This window comes from Emydura macquarii, unplaced genomic scaffold (assembly GCF_026122565.2).
Source record: "Emydura macquarii macquarii isolate MOO-44397 ecotype Brisbane River unplaced genomic scaffold, CSIRO-AGI_Emac_v2 contig_2473, whole genome shotgun sequence".
Classification (NCBI taxonomy): Eukaryota; Metazoa; Chordata; order Testudines; family Chelidae; genus Emydura; species Emydura macquarii.
In genome coordinates this window covers 30,654,182-30,676,363 of record NW_027132610.1, presented here as the reverse complement: position 1 = coordinate 30,676,363, position 22,182 = coordinate 30,654,182, and the positions used below count along the sequence as shown (strand labels likewise).

The window sequence follows — 22,182 nt, the reverse complement described above, 5'->3', positions numbered from 1 at the left end:
GCCAACAAAAATATGTAATATACCATGCAGCTATTAAACCAGAGGAAAAGTAGATAGCAAATATTGTAACTATCTTTAAAGAAGGCACTCAGATTGACCCAGAGAATTACAGAACAATGAGCCATAAATCAGTGCCTAGAAAATGGGTCGAAGCAATAATAAAAATAATTATAGAACAACTGGAGGAATATAAGATGAGACAGAGGAAACAACAAAGAAATCTGCATTTCCAGTGTACTACAGATCTTTGAGCATTACAACACAATACTGGATCAAGGAGACTGAGCAAATTTATTTGGACTTACAAAAGCCTTTAACAAAGTCCTTCACAAGAGACTATTAAGGAAAGTTAGTAGTCATTATATGAGAGTTAAAATTCTGCTATTGATTATAAATTGGGTAAGAGGATACAGAGAGTAGGAAAAAATGGTCAATTTTCAACATGAAAAAGGTAAACAGACTAGGCAGATAGCCAGCAAGTATTACTAATATCATTAATATGTCTTGTTTTCTTTACATCATTAAAAAAAACCCCTAAAATCAATCAGGCAAATTTGACTCAAAATCTGCAATTTGTGTTCATAGCTAGTTTGCCTAATTGTCTTCTCCTGTCCTTGTCATCCTTGTCCTTTCTTCCCCACTCTATCTATTTGTTTATTACATCCACTTATTGTGTCCAGTCTGATAGGTCCCTATCCCGCAGCTGTCTCTATTGGGTGGGTCCCAGTATCTGTGTGGAAACCCTCCCACGTGGAGCTCAGTGAAGGATCCAGACCTTTCAGCTTGATACAGCTTGCATTTGGCAAGTGTTTTATTCATTTCAGTATTAGCTAGACTGGGTTTTTAGACTGAAAACTCTTTGGGGATGGTACAATCTCTTACTGCGTGTTTATGTAGCAACTACAATGATAGGACCCAATTGGTTCTCTGTTATGCTGCTACTAACAATAATTTACTAATTATTAAAACAATCCGGCGTCCTAAGATTTCATACTAGATCTGAGGTTATTTTATATAGCTATGGATTATCTAAAGAAGGAGGTGACAATGAGATGGAAAAATTTGAAGTTGATTCAAAATTATTTAATATGAATTAAGACTACAAAAGCATGTGATAGGACATGATAAAGCTAGGTGACTAGACAGATGTCTGGCAGATTAAATTCAGTGTTGACAAATGCAAGGTAATGTACATGGGAAGGTATAATTTTGAACTGCTCATAGACCTTATAGGTTCTGAAATAACTGTTACTATTCAGGAAAAAGACCTGGGCCTCATACAAAAATGCTACAATACATAAGAAACGGGATAGAAAATAATACTAAAATATTACAAAGCTATTTATTGTATACCGTCATCTATAATACTGTTAAACTTGGGTGAACTTCATTAGAGTCAGGATTTCACACACAAACACACACAGACACACAAGGACACACACACAAAATGTATGTGTTAAATCCTGATTCTAATGAAGATAGCATACAAGAACAGATACAAAGACAGAAAAATGAAAAGATTTCTGCAAAAAGTGCAACTGAAAAGATGAGGATAGTTATATTTAGAAAGGAGATAAATCAGAGGGAACATGATGAAGTTACAGATAACTATGAATGGAATAGAAAAGGTTAATTAGTAAACTAAAGGTAAATTATTTACTCTGTCTCATACTACAAGAACTAGCATATGTTCTGTGAAACTGAAAGGGAACACATTCATAAATGATCAAGAACATAAGACTATTCATAGTGGGTCCGATCAATGGTCCATCTAACCCAGTATCCTGTCTTTTGACAGTGGCCAGTGCCAGATGATTCTGAGAGAATGAATGGAACAAAGAAATTTCAAGTGACCCATCCCTTGTTGTGCAGTCCCAGCTTCAGACAGATGGTGAAACTGAGAGACACAGAGCATGGAGTTGCTTCCCTGACCATTTTGGTTAATAGCCATTGATGGACCTTTCCTCCATGAACTTATCTAAATTCTTTTTTGAACCCATTTATACTTTTGTCCTTCATAGCATGGCAACAAGTTCCACATGGTTGGCCATGTGGTGTGCAAAGAAGTATTTCCTCATGTTAGTTTTAAACCTGCTGCCTATTAATTTCATTGCATGAGCCCTGGTTCTTTTAAGCGAAGGGGTGCATTTTGTTACTCAGTCACCCAGTTTTGTGAGATCTCTGTAAGTCTTTGCAGTCGGCTTTGAACTTAACTCTCTATCTTAATATATTACAAAACAAATTAGTCTATAAAACTCATTGCCAAAATACATTATTGAAGTAAAGGTTTAGTGAGATTCCAAAAAAAAAAAAAAAAAAGGGGGGGGGGGAGGAGAGGGATTAGACATTTAAATGCATAGTGAGATTATTCAAAGATACATTTTTCTAGATTATAAACAAGTACATGAAATATAAACTTTACATTTCACAGCAAATGTCAAATACTAGGTTCTCAGGTTTAGGGAAAGCAATTGTCCACCACCATGATTTTTGCACCTTCTCCTGAAGCAACATGTGCTGGCCGACAGTTGGTAACAGCTAAATCCACTGTTGTTCAGTTCTAGTATTCATGTTGATGTCTAAATTCCAGATCATGCCTTATATTTGAGGAAAAACACTTCAGTGAGCATTCCATGGAAATATGATCTCTTTGGAGATTAAGAAGCTTGGTATGCTCTTGAATGTACTTTATAATTTACACCTACAAGCAATTACAAATTTGCAGAGGTCTGACAGAAAAGATTTGTAATTTTAATTCATATTAAATAATTTTGAGTAAACTTCAAATTTTGCCATCTCACTGTCACCTCCTTCTTTAGATCATTCATAGACATATAAAATAACCCCAGATCTACCTAATACCAAGTAGCAATGTAATTACAAGTGTAGTTAAGGGCCCAATTCTGCATGTGATCTTATTCAAGAAGAGTTATTTACATGCATAAGTGCTTCCAGAGTCAGACCCTTAATTAGTAAGTGCAATTAGATGGCTAATTATCTTGAAAATTTGATTGCAGCCATAAACTAAACAACCACAAACTTAGACCTTCCAGGTGTGCCTTTTTCCTCATCCAGGTGCAGAATACTTTAATTGCTACTAATTCCTATCTGTTGAAATTGAAAGTGCATGCATACCCAATTACCATTTTCAACATGAGCAGAAAAATCACATCCTTTAGTTGTGGGTGGTTAAGGTTTTTTTCAGGGTTTACTAACTACAGGAACATTTATTTTTGAAGTGCTGAGACAGGCTTCATATTTAGTATGAAAGGAGATTAAACATTCAGTTCTGTTCTTCTTTTCATTCAAAGCAGCACATCAATCCCTCCTTTAAAATGAGTTCAACATGTTAAGTATTCTGATCAAAATAATTCTTGGAGATAAGGGTTGGACTTTTAAAAATTATTATAATAGCAACAGTGGAATACTGGACTGCAGTAACAAAGATCATTTTTACATCCTTAGTGCCTAATGTCGTGCTTAATTCTGCCCAGTATTGAGTACCCAGTTCCCATTGAATGAAATTCTGTAATGTGCCTCTAAACCCTGAGGATCGGGGGTGGGGGGGTGGTTCTTTCTACATAAAAGTAGCTTCTAGGGGTTGCCCCATATCCCACAGCCCTGTCTGAAATCACCCCAGCATTAGGCGATGACGTCTTCACCCCAATATACCCTTCTCACCCACATCCTTGCATCCAGTATGCCCTGTACTCAAGGGCTTATGAGGAGGTCCTCGATATCATGTTGGTGTTTTCTATAGTTTATGCACCAAGGGAATTGTCCACCAGCCAGATCGGGGACTGTTAGGGTTATAAGGGGCTACAGTGAAAATCTTACCTGTTGGAGGCCCAGTACAATTTGAGTTGCTTGATCACTGTCCTACAGGCTTAGCATAGCATTCAGTTGCTTGCTTGGCTATTCTGACCCCTGTAGCATGACATCTTTCCGTTGGCAAAGACTGAATAACAGTATAGATGTCTCAGTTTCTGCATAGCACGGCACATAACAAGATAAAATACAGATACTGTATGCTTGCAGCTGCACATAGATAAGGGTGATGGGAACAAGAAGCTATCCTTGAACATCTGGGGTACATTGTTTTATTGCCATTGGGAATACTTTTACTCCGTCCCTCCTATCACCAGATGTTGTTTTGACGACCCCAATTATTATGGTGAGAATGAAATGTAGTTAAGTGTGGAAACCCAATGTATGTATTTAGCATATATGATAATGAGAAAGAGATACTTAGGTGAAGGTTGTTTATGGGAGGGTATATGTAGTTACCACTTAGACAAAGGGGGGCGCTCCATCAACACCTGACTCCGTGGGAGGTGCTGCCAGTTGGACCAGAGGCCATTGACTCCCTGGCGGAGCCCCTGAAGAAAGCTGTTCCTGTATACAGCCTTCTTAGTGACTGCTTAGCTCTCCAGGCTTAGTGAGTATGATATATTGTAGTTAATTTTAGGCTTTGTATCTAACTAGTATATTTATAGAAAACCTTGCATATTAAATCTTATTGATCTGCAAATCGGGCATACCATGTCTCACTGGCATTCACACTGATCACAAAGTGTCCAGAACCAACATTACCCATTGATTTTAATGGAACTTTTCAGCACATGCATATTCAGCTCCTCTGTGGGTTGATGAATGCTTCAGTTGCAAATGAAATCAATTAGTTTAATGGGAACCATCACATGATTGGGGCCTAAATGATAGGACTTGTGCAATAAGAGAAATAAATACAAAGAACAGGTATTTAGAATTTAAAAAGTTAGAAATTTGTGAAACAATAGTCATGGAAATAATTTCCAAAAGTCAAGAAGAGTTTGGCAACTAAAAATCTGTTTTTATTCCAAAATGTATTCTATAACTACTAGGTAGTAGGAATTTTCTTCATTCTCTTGAAATGGAGAGAGCTGACAAGCTACTTCTCCAGTCATTCTGTCACTTACTGACAAGTCCATGCTGAAGCCTCAGGAAGAAAACAGGTCAGAAAATATTTTTTATTATAATTAAAACACAATAAAAATATCTTGAGATGTTGCATATGGAATTATCTGTGGCGCACATTCAACATATTAAACAGCAGAAGAGATGTATAATTCCAAGAGTGCACAAAAGGATTTAAATAAATTATTTAAGATATTTTAGACTATGGAAATCAACATATGTATGGAATAGTATAGCTAAAGAAAGATGCATAGTTCAGATCCTCCTAGATACTGAACTGAATCCATTCATGCCCATTTGGAACCACATTAGTGCTATCTTAGGCTTGGTCTTCACTAGAGACTTCACCAAAGTCAACTTTGTGCCAAAACAGTGGTGGTGTACACACTACAATCCTCACCCCCACACCGACCCAACTCCCCTGATTTTGTGACAAAATAAAACCACCTCAACAAGAGGCGTAGGGCTTTTTGTGTCAAGTTTTTAGCGACAAAGCATCAGTGTAGACACCGTGCTTGGTTATGTCATGGCAAATGGTCTTCAGGAAGTGTCCCACAGTAGCCATCTTGACCGCTCTGGCCATCAGTTCAAACTCTGCTGCTCTGCAGCCCTCTGCCCCCACACCTTTAAAGTCCCAGGAATTTTTGAAATGGCACTTCTTGCTTGGTTGGTGTGGAGAGCTCATACCCCATCTTTCCAGCTGACCAGGGTGGATCCACACACCAAATCCTCTCCTGCTTGGAGCACACTGGAGCTTCTGGATCTGATTGGCATTTGGGTAGAGGAAGCTGTGCAGTCCCAGCTCCACTCCAGCCAAAGGAACTTTGATATGTATGCTCAAATTTCTCGTTTAATGGAGGATAAGGGCTATGTTGGGTTCCAATGCTGATAGCAGAGGACGAGGGAGGATTCCACTGCTGATGGCAGAGGATGCGGGACGGATAAAGCACAACAACCAATATGATTGCAAGCAGAATCGTTTATTCCATCTTGTTCTCCAGCTTATATACCCTTTTATCATCTTTGCATACAATGGTCACACAATTTCTGATTGGCTATTATATGATTTCACCTACTTCACACGGGAACAGCTTACATATTACTGGTAGCATCTTAGCTCACACAACTATCTTGTTTACAACCTTGAATACTTTCTACTATCTAGTGGATGGCGGCCAAGTCCCGGGAACTCGCCGCCAGTGAGGCGCCTGAGTGAAAGTGGCCACCTTCCAGCTCCCTGTAGGCAGCCTCACTTGACCCGGTGTCCAGCACCAGGCCTGCTGTAAGTGTCCACTAGGTAGCCATCAGGTCAGGGTACGAATAATACACTCCCACATCTCCCCCTTTTTTTTTTTTTTTTTTTCCCTATAACACTTTTCACACTTTTAACTGTCCCTCCAAACTGTGTAGTGTTTAATCTTTTACTACATGGTGTTTAACACAATCAGAACCACGGGTATACCTTCTTCAAAATGCAAGGGAACTTGACTGCAAATCCAACAGTTAGACACATTGAAATCTGTTTGTAATTGATTAATTAATTATAAAGATGTGTCTGTATAGTCCAAGAAGCATTGTCTTTTATGGTTTAGTTGCTTGGGTTGTAATTGTACCTCAAAGTCATCAGGTTGTTGGTCTTCTTCCCCATGGACCTTGGGGATTTCCTCGACAGGTGTACCGTTAATCAGGAACTTGGATCAAAATAAAGTCATCCAGATAAGGCCAATACAGAACATCCAAAAGATCACTAGCCATACCCATTTAGGGAACCAGTGATCTAGGGAGTTTTTAAGTCTTTTCCTTTTGAGGTGGTAGGGATGACGTTGTGGTATATCCTCTTCGCTCTGGAGTGGTTTCAAATCCTCTTCGCTCTGGAGTGGTTTCAAATCCTTTTCGCTCTGGAGTGGCAAATCCTTTTCTTGAGCAGGGGAGAGGTTACAAGCACTTGCACCCTGTTCCACTGACCTTGTCATTACAGGTGCAGAGGTTCTTTTACAGTGTCAGGCATGTATTCAGGACTGGTAACCTTGGCACTTTACAACAGTGTTGGTGGTGAGAAATACCTGGAGTGGGCCTTTCCAACGCAGTTTCAGGGCTGTCTTTCTTGGTGGACTTTTACGTGAATCCAATCACTGGGCTGTAGATCATGACATGCCTTTTGAGGGTCTTGGGGAAGGGCTTCTTGGACCTGTGAACGAAAAGCCTTAACACACTTCATTAATGCTTGACAATAAGTCAAGTCAGTTTCATCAGCTAAATTAATATCCATTAGGTGAGTTGATACTGGTAGAGAGCTAGAAAGCCTCACGGGTCAGCCCATTAGGATCTTGTGTGGTAATAGTTCAGTCTTTCTGTTACATGATAATTTTATACTTATAAGGGCTAAAGGCAGGGCATTTGGCCATTTGAGGCTGGTTTTATGGCAAATTTTGGCTAGTTTATTTTTTTAGAACACCATTCTGTTTTTTCACTGCCCCTGCAGACTGAGGGTGATGTGGGCAATAAAAGTTCTGTTGGATATCAAGAGCCTTGCAAACTTCTTTTATAACTTGACCTGTTACTGTTGGTAGACAGAGGGATCCCAAAGCAAGGGATAAATTCCTTCACAAGCCTTTTGCTGACTATAATAGTGTCAGCCTTTGCACATGGGTAAACTTTTACCCATTCAAAAATAAACATACAATTACTAATACATATTAGACTGGACCAATATAAACACAAAACAACATAAATATGGCCTAAAATGCAGAAAGGACTGCAGCCTTAACAGCAAAGTCTGTTACAACATACCAATAAACTAAACATTTAACAACAACAATAATAAAAAATAACTATACAACATTTATAAAGCAGCAACATAAAATTCATTTAATATGGAAGCCTCCCAAAGTGGGGAAGCCTTTTTGTTTTTAGAGTTAACCATAATTATGAACAACACCAAAGGCATAATGGGAATCATTAACAAATTTACCTTCGGTCAGGATACAAACTGTAGTTACAGGAAAAAAAAATTAGCTTCTTGATCAGGGTTCACAGAAGGGAAAGGGTTACTTTTAATTACCTCATGTTAAGAACAAACAGCATAATCAGCCACAAGAATACCTTTAAAATTTCTTTGACAGGAGCCAATAACATAGAAAATCAATTTTGGGTTCTACAAAGGGTGGATAACAATGAGGCAGGATCAAAAACTGGACATCGGGTGAGTGTAATATGACCTGCAAACAACAAAGGAATTTCATATTTTGTTAAACAAATATAAGGTACAAAAATAATAAGTGGAGAACCAAGAATCAAAGTTTCCGAGGTTTTACCCAAGGCAGCTACAGCTGCAATGGCACGGAGACAAGGTGGAAGCCCTGCAGCTACAGGGTCCATGGCATTACTGTAACAGGCAATGATCTTATACTTATCCCCACACAATCTTACACAAAGCAATAAATATTTTCCAGGTTTTCTAACAGGAAAAATTGGGGTGTTTTAGAGGATTCAAATAGGCACAATAATTCCTTGTTTAAGGAGAGATGTAATTACAGGACATATTCCTTTTGTATGCTGGATATTTCAAAATCCTGTCCCTATTCAAGAAATACAGCCAAAATAGAATTTTCATTTTCACAAGGAAAATAACAAATTAATCCCATCTGGTAAACAATAAATAGTACAATCAAATTTTACAATATAAATGTCTACCTACCAGGTTAACTGAAAAATAAAAACTTAAAAGAAAAGCATGCTAATTAGAAATAGATCTCAAAGAAACAGATAGTGGTTTAGACACTAGATGCGGCATTAATTGGTTTACATTCTTCCTTGATAAGGGAATAGAGAAAACTCCTAAACTTTTAAGGTGGATCTGCTGACTTCAGTGTCTAGAAAGTGTTTATAAAACATTTTACTGGTTTTCCATCAATAAAACAAAACACATAAAAACCTGATTAATCTATTAACAAAAAGGGTGCATTAATGAAGTTACTATTTCCCAGGCTGTCCTAATATAGAGGTTGAGTCTGGTCTCGGGGAGGAGGTGGTGGTGGCCCAAATGTCCACTCCGACTGGCCAGATCGTCTTGGACATTCTGCTTTCCAGTGTCCCAACTGTCCACAATAGTGGCAGGAGGAATCTCCTGGGGCCAAAAAGGTACCACGTCCTACTCCCCAACCCCGGCCCTGACCTCTCTATATACTCTTTATCTAAATTTTCACTTTTTCCTTTTTGGAGTCCTTTAGACTCCTTACCCGGGACTTATGCAGTCTTTCTTTAGAGTTTTCACCCTGTTTGCATTTTATCTTTGGCCCCCCTTTCTCCTTTTGGCCATAAACCATGTTGTTCGAACCAAAATGCTTAAGGGCCCGATCCTTATTTTTTACAATTTCCCATTATGTTTACCCACTCCCTCCCCCTCTCTCAAAGGTTTTTAGAAACAAGAGAAGAGAAACGGAGAGAGAGATAAGGAGAGAGAAACAGAGAAGAAAAAGAAAAGAAAAAAAAATTTCCTCTCTCTCTCTTGAAACACTTAAGGTAGCACCTAATTACAAACAGTTTTCAAGATCCTTTTCACACACTTATTATACCACATAAGAGAAGTCTGACTGCCACTCAGTACTTCTGTACTTCTTCAGAGAAACCTGCCACTCAGTATTTCTTTCATTTCCCATGGTAGAGGTCTCTTTAGGAGTCTTATTTTCCTATGAGCAAGTATTTATCACACGCTTTGGCCGTCACCGACCAATCTCCTCGCGGAGGTATGGAACTGCGGTTCAGGTCTCCACACTCACTTCGTTCCCTACTGGCAATACATGAGGCGTCTCATTTCCCACTTGAAATATTTCTCTCACTGCCGCTTGTACCCCCGCTTCAGCCGCAAGGTTCTTCACCATCCTCCTTGCCTTATTCCAGGTCTGACTTAAGGCAAAGGCTTCCTTGTTGCCATGGGCTACCGACTCCCATAGGTCGGAGCCCAAGTATTCCCAGACAGTCTTATCAAATACAGTACTTGATTTTACAAAAAATCCCCTTCTTAGTTCCCACTTCAATAAGCAAGATAATTCATCCGGGGACACCTTTTCCCCTTGGCGCTCTGCGATACATATAAAAAATTCAAGCACCGTTTTTTCTTCAGCTGATGCAGCGTTTCCCATACTTAATTAATTAGCCGCTCACCTTTGAGCTCAAACACGTCCCTCTCGGACGACCACGCCTCTGGACGACCACGTCTCTCTCGGACGACCACGTCTCTGGGCGAACACGTCTGCCTCTGGGCGACCACGCCTGCCTCTGGGCGACCACGCCTGCCTCTGGGCGACCACGCCTGCCTCTCTGGGCGACCACGCCTGCCTCTCTGGGCGACCACGCCTGCCTCTCTGGGCGACCACGCCTGCCTCTGGGCAACCAGGAGCTGCCTTCACCGCAGTATCTCCTGTGAGCTCATACACGTCCCTCTTGGACGACCAGGAGCTGCGTCCAGCGCAGTACCTCCTGCAGCGGCTATAACTCCCGCGTTTCTTCTCCCTGCCCGACGCACAATCCAATCCACTTGAATTGCAATCACGTCGGGGTCACCATTTGTTGGGTTCCAATGCTGATAGCAGAGGACGAGGGAGGATTCCACTGCTGATGGCAGAGGATGCGGGACGGATAAAGCACAACAACCAATATGATTGCAAGCAGAATCATTTATTCCATCTTGTTCTCCAGCTTATATACCCTTTTATCATCTTTGCATACAATGGTCACACAATTTCTGATTGGCTATTATATGATTTCACCTACTTCACACGGGAACAGCTTACATATTACTGGTAGCATCTTAGCTCACACAACTATCTTGTTTACAACCTTGAATACTTTCTACTATCTAGTGGATGGCGGCCAAGTCCCGGGAACTCGCCGCCAGTGAGGCGCCTGAGTGAAAGTGGCCACCTTCCAGCTCCCTGTAGGCAGCCTCACTTGACCCGGTGTCCAGCACCAGGCCTGCTGTAAGTGTCCACTAGGTAGCCATCAGGTCAGGGTACGAATAATACACTCCCACAGGGCTATAAACAGGACACTCTGCAGTGCCATGAGAAAATCAAGGAGCTGTGGCAGGGGTACCAAAAGGCTAGGGAGTCAAACTGTCACTCTGGTGCAAAGCCAAAGATCTGCTGCTTCTATAAGGAGCTGCAAGCCATCCTTAGTGGCAACCCTACCTCCACCGCCAAGAGACCTGTGGATACCTCTGTGGGTCTCGGGGCAGTGGACAAAGAAGTCCGACAAAGAAGTCATGGTCGACGAGGTCAAGTTGGAGGATGATGTGGAACAGGGGATTGGATTGTTTGCTGACATGGGGAGCCAGGACCTCTTCTTGATCCCAGAGGGTTTGAGCCACTCCCAGCCCTATAGCTCTGGCATGCAGGATGCAGGAGAGGGCAGCTCGAGTAAGTGATTTTTTTTTAGCTGATGCTGCTCAGTTACAGCTGTCCTTTGCTTTGTTTCATGATACAGCTGGTTGAAGGGATAGACATGCACAAGTGTAGCTGTGTTTGCATGTGCTTCCCAGTCCCCTGTTCATCTAGGCAGTGTGGCAGAAAAGTGTTTTAATGCACACCAAGATTTCATGGGAATCCTCCAGAGAGATCTCTAGGAAACTTTCCTGGAGATACTCACCAATCCTATGCCAGATATTCCTTTGCAGACCTACTTTGTTTCTTCCTCTGTTGTAGGAAAATTTCCCATGCCAATTGGCAATCACTTGTGCAGGGACAAAAGCGGCACAAAGGCAAGCAGCATAGGGACCTGGTTTGAAGTACGGAGGAGTTGCAAGCTAGCATTCCAGCTTACTCTCAGGAATGAAATATCGGCTTCTGTGGTTCCTGCCTGTGGAAAAAGATAGCACAATTTCAAATTTTGTCCCTATCTACCTGTATCAATACCCCAAACAACCACCCAAAACCTTTTCCCCAGCTTCAGTGTCCCCTCCTCCCAGACACAACTCACCATGCTCTGATTGATCATCAAGCTGTGCACTTGCCAGGGGACAGTGAGAAAGAGGTGTATTTTACAGTAATGCATCAGTGCTGTTATTGCACTCCCAGTAATGCTTCTCTTCATTGTTTATTATGCTTCTACAGACTGGCCCTTGCTGGGAAACCTCTCCCCACACACACACTTGCCGAGCACCTGCGGCTGATGAGAAAACGACGATGGAGAAGCAAAAAGGAAATGTTCCAAGAACTCTTCCAGTCCTCTGAGATAGAAAAGAAAAAAAGGCCACACTGTGTCCGAAAATCATAAAATGGATAGGCAGAAGAGGAGGGAAAACCAGGAGTAAGTGACAGCAGGTCATGAGTGCATGCTAAAAACCATGGAGGAGCAAACAACTGCTAAAGTCACTCAGAATGAATTTATGCACGCTTGTCCCTCCTTGCAGCTAATACAGATCTACTTTCCATTCCCTCCCCAAACTCCATTCACACATTCCTACCAAATGCCCGGCCTTCTCAGTACACCTTTCACTCCACCCCTTCAGACACCTTCCGGAACAATAGCTGGACTTACACCCAGCTGTCATAGCTCATACTGCCCCTCACTGCCTTCTCCCCTTCAGCCCAACTTTTCGTGTGTGTTGTGAAGAAGTGTGATTTAATAAAGACATATTCTGTGAAGAATAAGCAATCTTTATTGTCTCTTGCACGCAGTTGCACCTAACATTAATACACAGTGGAAGCTGGATAGCAGTCATAGCATGGCACAGTGCTGTTTACAAAGACACCTTATTAGTGCTCATTGTCAAAATAGAATTAAAACATGGACATTTTGGAAGCTACTAATCTGTAATTTTGACTTTAGTGTTTTGAGGGAAAAAATTTCCCAGAATTTCTGCTTGATATGAAGAACATTTCTGTATTATTTTTCTCCACAACAAACATTTTAAAGGACTTTGGCACAGAGTTCTAAAGGTATTTAGGCGTTGCTGTCCCCTAAATTAGTCAATAAGATTTAGTCTCCTAAATGCCTAAACCCCCTTTAAAATGAGATTTAGGCTTCTAAATTTTTAGGCATTGAAATGCTGATTGCAGCAACATCCCAAATACTTTTTAAAATCTGGACCTTAATGCTTATGCTTCCCCCACACACATCCTTAGCTCCCTGTTTGCCAGGGCAAAATTTCACAGAACAGACATAGGAAAGACTGGCTGGAGGGAGAGGTATCAGTGATGTTCTCTCCCCCTTGCTTGTCAATCTAGAACATGAGTAGGGCATGAGCAGAGCCAGGGCACCCGGAGTTCCCAAATCTGCATTCTGATTGACTTTTTATGGGCAATATGGGCATCTCTTTGGCCTGATCACATCCTGCTTATATTGTATGGGAGAAAATATTGCTTCTCTTGCACTGGAATTATCATGTCAGGTACTTTGTATGAGAAGGGGCCACTCTGTGGTTCCTCATATGGTTCTATTATGCTGTCCCTAATAAAAGCTGTGGCCTTTGCTTTAACCAGATCTCTGTATGCGGTGTCTTACTACAGTGTCTGAACAAATGTTATATTTAAATGTGTATTTTTTTGTGCTAGTACTATCTTATGGACAGTGCCTAACAAAAAAGCCCACACCATTCTAGTGTTATTATCTTTAATGCTTTAATTCTACAGCAAATCTAACTTTTCAAATGAATCCTTCAAAATTATACACTTGATTTTATGCCATGTCATCTTTCCGTTACTTCAAATGGTTTAGTTGTCTGACTTCATCATTTATGGCTGATTTCTGCCTGATTTTCAGATCTTAACAATTGCACAACATTTTTGGATATAATATTTACCTTGGGTTTGAGAGGAATCATAATCCCTCTGCTATGTCAGACTCAGATGTGTATAAATCTGAAGGATAATGAACATTTCACGCTTGCCTTTCCTTTCAGGTTTTCTTTGTGGTACATAATCTTTTGCTCCTATCAGATTATGTTTCAACTTGATGAGATTTGTTTTTAAAATGACCTTTATGTTGCCATGTTTTTGGGGTTTTCCTGAGACCTCTTTCACTTGCTTCCCCAAGAATTCAGTCTAACTGCTGTTTCATAACTCAGGTTCCTTTATTTGGCATACAGCAAAGCTACACTGAATTGATCAGACTCAAACGTAATGGGGTGGGTATAGGGCATATCCAAAGTTACACAGAAAGCTTCCTTCTTTATATATATTTACACATCATATTTACTGTTCATTACATCACATGTTTTGAGATTGGCTTGGTTGCTTTGCAGGAACAAATCCTTGTATAACATTCATTGTACACGCACTATCTATGCATGACTTACTTTTTACCCTATGTTATGTTCCCAAATTATCTTATTCCTTGTTATCTTCTCCTTTGTAAATGGTTCCGTGGGTGTTCCCCTTCTCTTAGGTAGTACAAACATTTGGTCTCTTAGCTTACTGAACCATTTACCTATCTTAACTATTCTGTTTTCAGGCTTCCAATCTATTTACCTCTCTAATCCCATCTTCCAAGAAATTAGGCCTCTTATGTCCAATTACTAATGTCAATCCAGGCCTACGTGTTAAACTTCATGTGATGTTGCAATAAAGCCTTCTTTGCTTTTTTAATTTTCATTTGTGATGTGCTGTAGTTTGCTGTAGCTAAATATGATATAAGAACCAAAATTTTGTATTTATTCATTGTCTGCCTACTTTTACACAACACTTTCACGCAATTTCCTAAAGTCTCCTATCCTCTTACAGTTATTAGTAAATTTCAGTTGCATAGATTTGCCTCCTTTGTGTCATTCCTTGTGTGATGTTGTGCCTTTTATTAACTCTTTCATTGCTCAGTCTTAACTTTACCTTTTGTTCAGACTACATTTTTTATTGATAAAAGGGACTATAGCATGCAAAAAGTGAGCATGTAGCTTCATATTTTAATTGATATTTATTGCTATGGTTTCATTTATTATTATTATTATTTGTTTTTAATTAACACCTAGAAAGCTCATCTGAGAGAGGGGCTCCATGGTGTTATGTGTTTGCAGAGGGCCTATTAAGAGAGAGGCCATGCTCAAGAGTTTACAGCATAACTGGACAAGGCCTGCAAAGGTTGGAAAGGAACAGAGGCACACAAAGGTGAAGTGACTTGTCCAAGGTTACACAGTAAATGTGTGGCAGAAATGGGATGGACAAGTATTGACATGCCTATCTAATCCAGATGGATGTGGTTACCATAAAATATCCAGAGCTGTTAACCAGACCAACCCAAACCAGTCTAGAATCATTATTTCAAAATGAATGGAGTTTGGTGTTGCACCAAATTTCTCTCCTTAATATGCACTTTCAGAAGCAATCATCAGTAAACAGGAAAAAACCACAATATCAGATATATAAACCTTCTGTCCCTGTCTATTGGACCCCCTTCCCAGTACAGCAACTGGTATGATAAATTGGATCCAGCAACACACAAAAATAACACAGATGACTTCTTCAGGTATATAAGAGTTTCCACTTATCTTAGTACATAGAAGGTCAGCAAAGCTGAAGGAAAAAATACACTGTTGCCAGTGTTCTGAACACATCGCAGCTGGTCATGCAGTATATCATGAGCTCCCAATCAGAACTCAGATCTGAGGCCCTTGACCTGCCATATGCATGCAAACAAACAATTCCAGATTACTGTTTGCCATCACGGAGCATCTGCACACAGTGCAGTGGTGCTTTTGGGAATGAGAAACAAGCACTGAGTTGTGGGATCGCATAATTATGCAAGTTGGAATGACAAGTAGTGGCAGCAGAACTTTCGAATGCACAAAGCCATCTTCATAGAACGCTGTGCATAGCTCGCCACTGTCCTGTGGCGCAAGGACACCAGAATGAGAGCTGCCCTCTTGGTGGAGAAGTGTGTGGTGATCGCTGTGTGGAAGCTGGCCACTCCAGACTGCTACTGGTTGGTCGCTAATCAGTTTGAAGTGGAGAAGTACACTGTTGGAGCTGTGTTATCATAAGTGTGCAGGGACAGCACGGAAGAAATTAGAATTTAAAATGGAAATTTAAAAACTTCCATTTAGAGCAACTGGGTCCTCAGCACTTTTGAAAATCAGGTCATTTAAATAAAAATTTAGGAGCCTAACTTCGGGCACTAAATTAAAAAAATATCGTGGTCATTACATTAATTATTACGTTACATTAATTATCATCTTACCTCCCCAACAAAAACATTGCTATAATTAATGCTTCATGAAGCATATCAGTAAGTTCTGTATCTGAGGAGAACAGGCCTGATCCAAAGCCTATTAAAATCAAAGGATACACTCCCATTTACTTCAATGGACTTTGGATCAGACCCTAGATTCTAACTTTACTGAGAGAAGGTCTCAAGGATAGAACTTTATGCATTTATTATTTCAGTGCACACTAGTCTAAAACAAAAGAAGCTACAAGTACCATGACACTGTTTAAAAATAAACTCTTCACATAAACAATCTCTGCTAATTACACCAAATGGCAATACCCCAGCAGTAACATAAATGTAACAAATATTCTATTTAAACCCCCTAACAGAATCCTCACCAGAGTCTTTTCCATCTCTAAATACTATGGTTTTTTTTATCACTAATTGTTTTTCTTTATGTATTATTATTCTGTCTTTTTGTAGGCCTAGTGTCAGATTCTATATAAAAAATGGAGTTACACAACAACGGTCACTGTTATTGGAATCAGAAACCAGGTTTTATTGGTTTTGTTTTTTGTGTTCATACTGAATACTTAAATAACTAAAACTCTAAGTGCACATACATTCTCTTTATGTCATTATAAATCTAGCAATATCTATATAATGAAAGGTGAAAAGACTACTAATTCAGTATTATACCTTCTGGAATTTTTTGTCATTTATTCCTGTTTAAGAATTTATAACCTGGAGTAGGCTTGTGATAATGGGCTCTAAACCTTACAAACTCCAAAACCACTGGATTAAAGAATCTACTGTATATGATGTAGTCCCTGAAGCACGTTTTAATGGTTCTGTTGAAAGGGTATCAATCATATAGCAACCTTTCTCTCTATACATACAAAGTTGCAACCAAGCAGTCTAGCATGGTTAATCATTCACATTTTTCCTAGTGTAATACAACTGTAAAATTAGACACGGGATGCATAATAGTCTTAATACCCAAATTATTTAATCTGTATAATATAGTTCTTTTATTTATTTAATAGAAACTATGTGTTGTTTGTTGCTACTTATTTAAATAGATTTATTAAGAGATATTTCCATAGGTTACACCAGCTAACCTGGAAAATTTGTTTCCAGTGATTTTCTAGACGTGGCTGTAAATTGAAACTCAAGTTTGATTTACTGGTGGTGATTGGGTTTTTTTGAGTATTCTCCATTTGTATTTGTCTCAAACACATGCTTCTATTCTTACATTCTTGCATAGCCCAAGGTTCCCCAGGTGAAACTTTGCAGGCTCTCAGACAATCCTAGAGAAATACACATTTTCCTGGGGAATCTTTATCACCGTGACAGTTAATCTTCCAAAGGGGATTGCACACATCAGCACCATTGGTAAGATATTTTAAATGGGGGAAGCTCTGTGAAAATTTCATTCTTAATATGATTAAAAATGTAATACTTGGAAAAAATACCCTCCATGTGGAATTATTCTCCAACGGCTCTCTCAAATACTCCTAAAGAATTTTCCAAAATATACAGTTTTTAAATGTTTAACTTTTTTTAATGTATAGAGCACAAACAGCTATAATTCATCATAGTTCTGGGACATGTCAGGATTGTGGTATCCGCTCTCAGTCACTAATAAGGCATTTACAAGGAGTTTAGACCTCTAATTTAATCTATATTGTCTTGATGGGATTGTTCTCTGAATGTCCAATTCCATAGCTCTTTTTAAAAATAATACACCTCTCCATCACTGACTCATACTGCACTGACTCATGCTTCTGACAGTAATTATAATAGTAACAATAAAACCATAGCCAAAATGTCCAGTGAGTGGGATGAGAATCATTTTAAACACTGGTGTAATAGTGTCAGAGAGATCATAATCCTATCAAAAGAGTTGTTGTGGGGAAGTTGTTACTGATTCCTAATCTGTGAAGTAACTGAAACAGAGCCATTTTATCTTATGCTTGCTCAGTCAACAGGGTAACATGTTGAACCTTATACTCCTTAAAGGAGTATACATTATATCAATTCACAATGACAAAAAATCTATTTTTAAATATATGTATATAGTTCTAATTTATACATTTTTTAAAATATTCCCTTTGGGTCAATATATTTCTAGATAGTTGCATGTTCCTTTTGCCATCATGGGCAGAATGATAAATCTGTTTACATGGATGTGCAGAAGGCATGTCAAGCCAATCAGTAACATTGAGGAGACCTATTGACACTTAAAACAGACCAAAGAAAGAAACAAAGAGAAAGATCTGGGAGAAGTATCCCATGGTGTTCTGCAGTTAAATTAACTTTGTGGACTTTTACTAAGCAGGAAATATAGCATATTTTGAAATTGCTGCAATCAATATTTGAGTAATAGCCACAAAACATGTGGAGAGGTATAACACGTAACATTACCCAAAAACAAAAATAATGACTAATCATAAAGTGTTGATGCACCTGGAAAGTTACAAGGGAACAGGGAACTTAGAAAATAATTTTAGATAAGAACAAGAATGTATGAACCAAAAGAGGTAAAGATTAGAATAATGAACAATAAAGAATAAAGGTATAATTACCCTAAGAAAACTGAAGGAAGTAAGTCCGTCTGCAGATAGGATGAAAGCTGCCAATGAACTACAGAAGACCTCTTCCACAGCTGTTGGTAACTGGATCCCTCTCTTTATAGGTGCTGTCTTTACTAACTGTTAAACCAATGAATGAATCCAATGAATCCAATCAAAGCTGACATATCCAGGGTTTGTAAATATTGAACCAATCTGGATTCGTGAGAATTCCTCTCACTGAATGTACAATGAGAATTTAAAATTTTATCAGTTATTGATTATCAGTGATTTGGTTATTGATTATCTGCAAGTTATTAATTTTTTCCTACTGAACCTTATTTTTATCTTGTTTCTCTGTTACTCTATTATAAAGCCTTGTCTACACTAGAAAGTTTTGTCAATGCAAGTTACAGCAATGATAAAAAAATGCTGTATTTACACACTTGTGCCTGTCCACACAGCACTCCTTGTGTTGCCGAAGCACATCCACAGTTGGTGCTCTAGCATCGACAGTGAGAGCAGTGTACTGTGGGCAGCTATCCCACTGTCAATGTGCTGCCTTGTGCTGCTAGGAGCTGTGGGAAGGCAGAGAGGATCACAGTGCAGCATGGGTGAAGGCTTAACATCCCATGATGCAGTGATTTCCATCCCGTTATTCCATGGATTTATTTTTCAACGGCCTCCGTTTCCTATCTCTATCTATCTGAAAGGATGGATCCTGCACTGCTCACGTGGTTGTCAGAAAAACAAAGCAAAATAAAATAAAGATATGTGTAAATTTTAATTAAGGTGAAAGAGGTACCAACACAATGTTAATGCAAATTGCCATCCTCAATACCTGCTCAATCAGCCTTATAGACTAAAATGTAATGTCCAAATTGCAGACATACTGGTGGATAAGAAAAGTAGAGAACAGTACATTTTCGGTGTGCTATTCTTGGGTTTTTATTTGTTTTGCCAGAGTTGGTAACAGCTGACTTTTTCAGTTCCTAATACAGTAAGGATCTTCCCCAATAGCTGTTGACATTTTATCATTAAGTCATGTCATGTTTAGAAAAAGCTCAAATTATCTTTACACTCTATAACTTTTACAAATAATCAGGGCCAAGATGGCAGGATGCATTAACATTTTAGCAACTTGGTTTTGAGTTTCTTTTAGTCTGTAAAAATGTGTATGTAGTTGTTAATATTTAAAAAATGTGTTAAGTGGTCTTTATTCATAAAGAAGTGTAGAGAGGCTCTGTGGCCTCCCTCTGAGCCACAGGGGGAGAAGCCACCATCCCCATCCAAATGGGAGGAGCCAGACCAACCTCGGCCCTCCCACCGGAAGTAGGGAGGTGGTCAGGAAATATAAAAGGCAGGACCTCTAGCTCAGTGAGAGGTGAGACAGCGAGGGGGACAGACACACCGTGATCACTCCAGACTGCTGACCTTGCTGCTGCACCCAGAGACACCCTGCTCACTTGGACCCTGTGCCTGAAGGGGAACTGCTGGGACTACCACTGGCTGCCTACCCCGGCAAGAGCATGGATGGCCCATAGACCTAGGTACATCCCCAAGAGAGAGCAGGAAGAAGCCCGGGGCAGCCATCTCCAGTTGGTCTGCAGTACTGCTGGAGGCACAGTCAGCGTGTTGCAGCTGGATTCTCCGCTGACCCAGTGGTGGGACACCCTACCCCCAATGGTAGGGCCCTGGGCTGGGATGTGATGGAGTGGGGAGGGCACACATATCCCTACCCCCTGCCATCCCTCCCTGGGGTGGCAGCATGCCCCTATCTGAGCCCAAGACTGCTTTGGTGCTTAAATCCCTACCTGAGCCCTATACTGAAGAGGTGCTCAAATGCTTGCCATGGACTATGTACTGCTTGCCTTCTCTATGCTGCCTGAGGGCCAGAGCTTCCTAAATTGTTCTTGCTCCACCTTGCCAGAGGGGCAGAAATTACAACACTGGGTGCTTTTCCTGACCAGGCTATGTACCTGGAGGTCTAGACTGGGCATCCTGCCCTGCCTGAGGGCCAGGGACTCTAGGCTGCTTAGCTGCTCAGCCTTGTCTGAGGGCCAGGGCCCACCCCGCTTCCCTACCCATTGGCTCACCCCCTGTCATTAGGTGGTGATCAAGTGATGCAGTGTGACCTCTCTCTGACTCAGAGAGGGAGGAGCAACCAACACTCCTCCACAGAAACTAGGACCTGAGCAATTACCCTTTAATTTTGTTAATTTTGCAGATCAAAGGAAGTAATTTTTCCATGGAAGGGATCAAGAAAGTTCTGTGGTTTTCCTGATTTGCCAGGTAAAAAAGGTGGGGGTTTTGTGAAATTAAGACTCTTTCACCATGGAAAGGTGTATGTCAGAATATCCTTGGGGTGGGAGGGGGTCAATGTTTTGGCCTACTTGGAAGAAACATGATACAGCTGACTTATATCATAAAGAAAATAGCCCATCAAACTATAAAGGTTAAAGTATGAAGACCATGAATAGAAAGGAATGTGAAATGTTCTCTTAGAAATCAAACATTGTATGACCTACGATATTCGGTCATCTGGTCAATCCCATTAACAGTACAAGATTGTTTCCTATAATAGATTCTGGAGGAGTAGTTCTGTAGTAGTTTCAAGTGATGAGGTTGCCATTTCCCTGAAGATACGTTTCTGCAATGAAATTGCTTTCTTATTCAGTTCTAACTCTGTATTCAGTATCAACTTTTGTTTATTCACATGTATACTATTTCACATTGTTATACCCCTTTAAATTAATCTCAGTAATTACATTCTCTCTTTAGTCCTCAGACCCTTCAAATACCTGTCATCATCACATCCCAAGCTAATAATAGAATTGGCAAACTATTCATAATTAATGGATTTTTATCTTTTTTCACATTCTATCCCCCACCCCCCAATTTACTTGCACATGGATGTGGGGTATGTGAATTTCCTTTAGATTGTTGACTACTTTTTGGTTCTGAGGTGCTCAGAGTCACACAAGGATGCAGTATACAGGTGCAGGTCAACCTTCGTGGAGATTGACCATTATTCATGAATTTGTAGTTGCTTTTTACCCCATAATATTTCTTGTCAAGTCATTCCCCGTTCGTTCTCCCATATTGCCCCATGATCTCTCTTTGGCATTCTTGGTTTCAAGCACTATCCAATAATTTTATAAGTGTTCTATTTATTCCTACTTCCATATCTTTAATATATATAAAATTGGCCCTTATAGAACCATAGAACCATAGAGTTGGAAGGGACCTCAGGAGGTCATCTAGTCCAACCCCCTGCTCAGAGCAGGACTAACCTCAGCTAAATAATCCCAGCGGGGGTTTTGTCAAGCTGCAGCTTAAAAACCTCTAAAGATGGAGATTCCACCACCTCCCTAGATAACCCATTCCAGTGCTTCACCACCCTCATAGTGAAAAACTTTTTCCTAATGTCAAACCTAGACCACCCCCCCTGCAACTTGAGACCGTTGCTCCTTGTTCTGTCATCTGTCACCACAGAGAACAGCCTAGCTCCATCCTC

At 40.1% G+C, this 22,182-nt stretch overlaps 1 long non-coding RNA gene across 1 annotated transcript; it reads right to left on the bottom strand.

The window, feature by feature from the left end:
* Window positions 1–5,917: 5,917 nt before the first annotated feature.
* LOC137163107 (uncharacterized) lies at window positions 5,918–10,982 on the bottom strand. Its single transcript, XR_010922627.1, has 2 exons — window positions 10,252–10,982; window positions 5,918–10,191 (listed from the first exon to the last, which is right to left on the bottom strand). It is a non-coding gene; the product is annotated as an uncharacterized lncRNA (long non-coding RNA).
* Window positions 10,983–22,182: the final 11,200 nt, after the last annotated feature.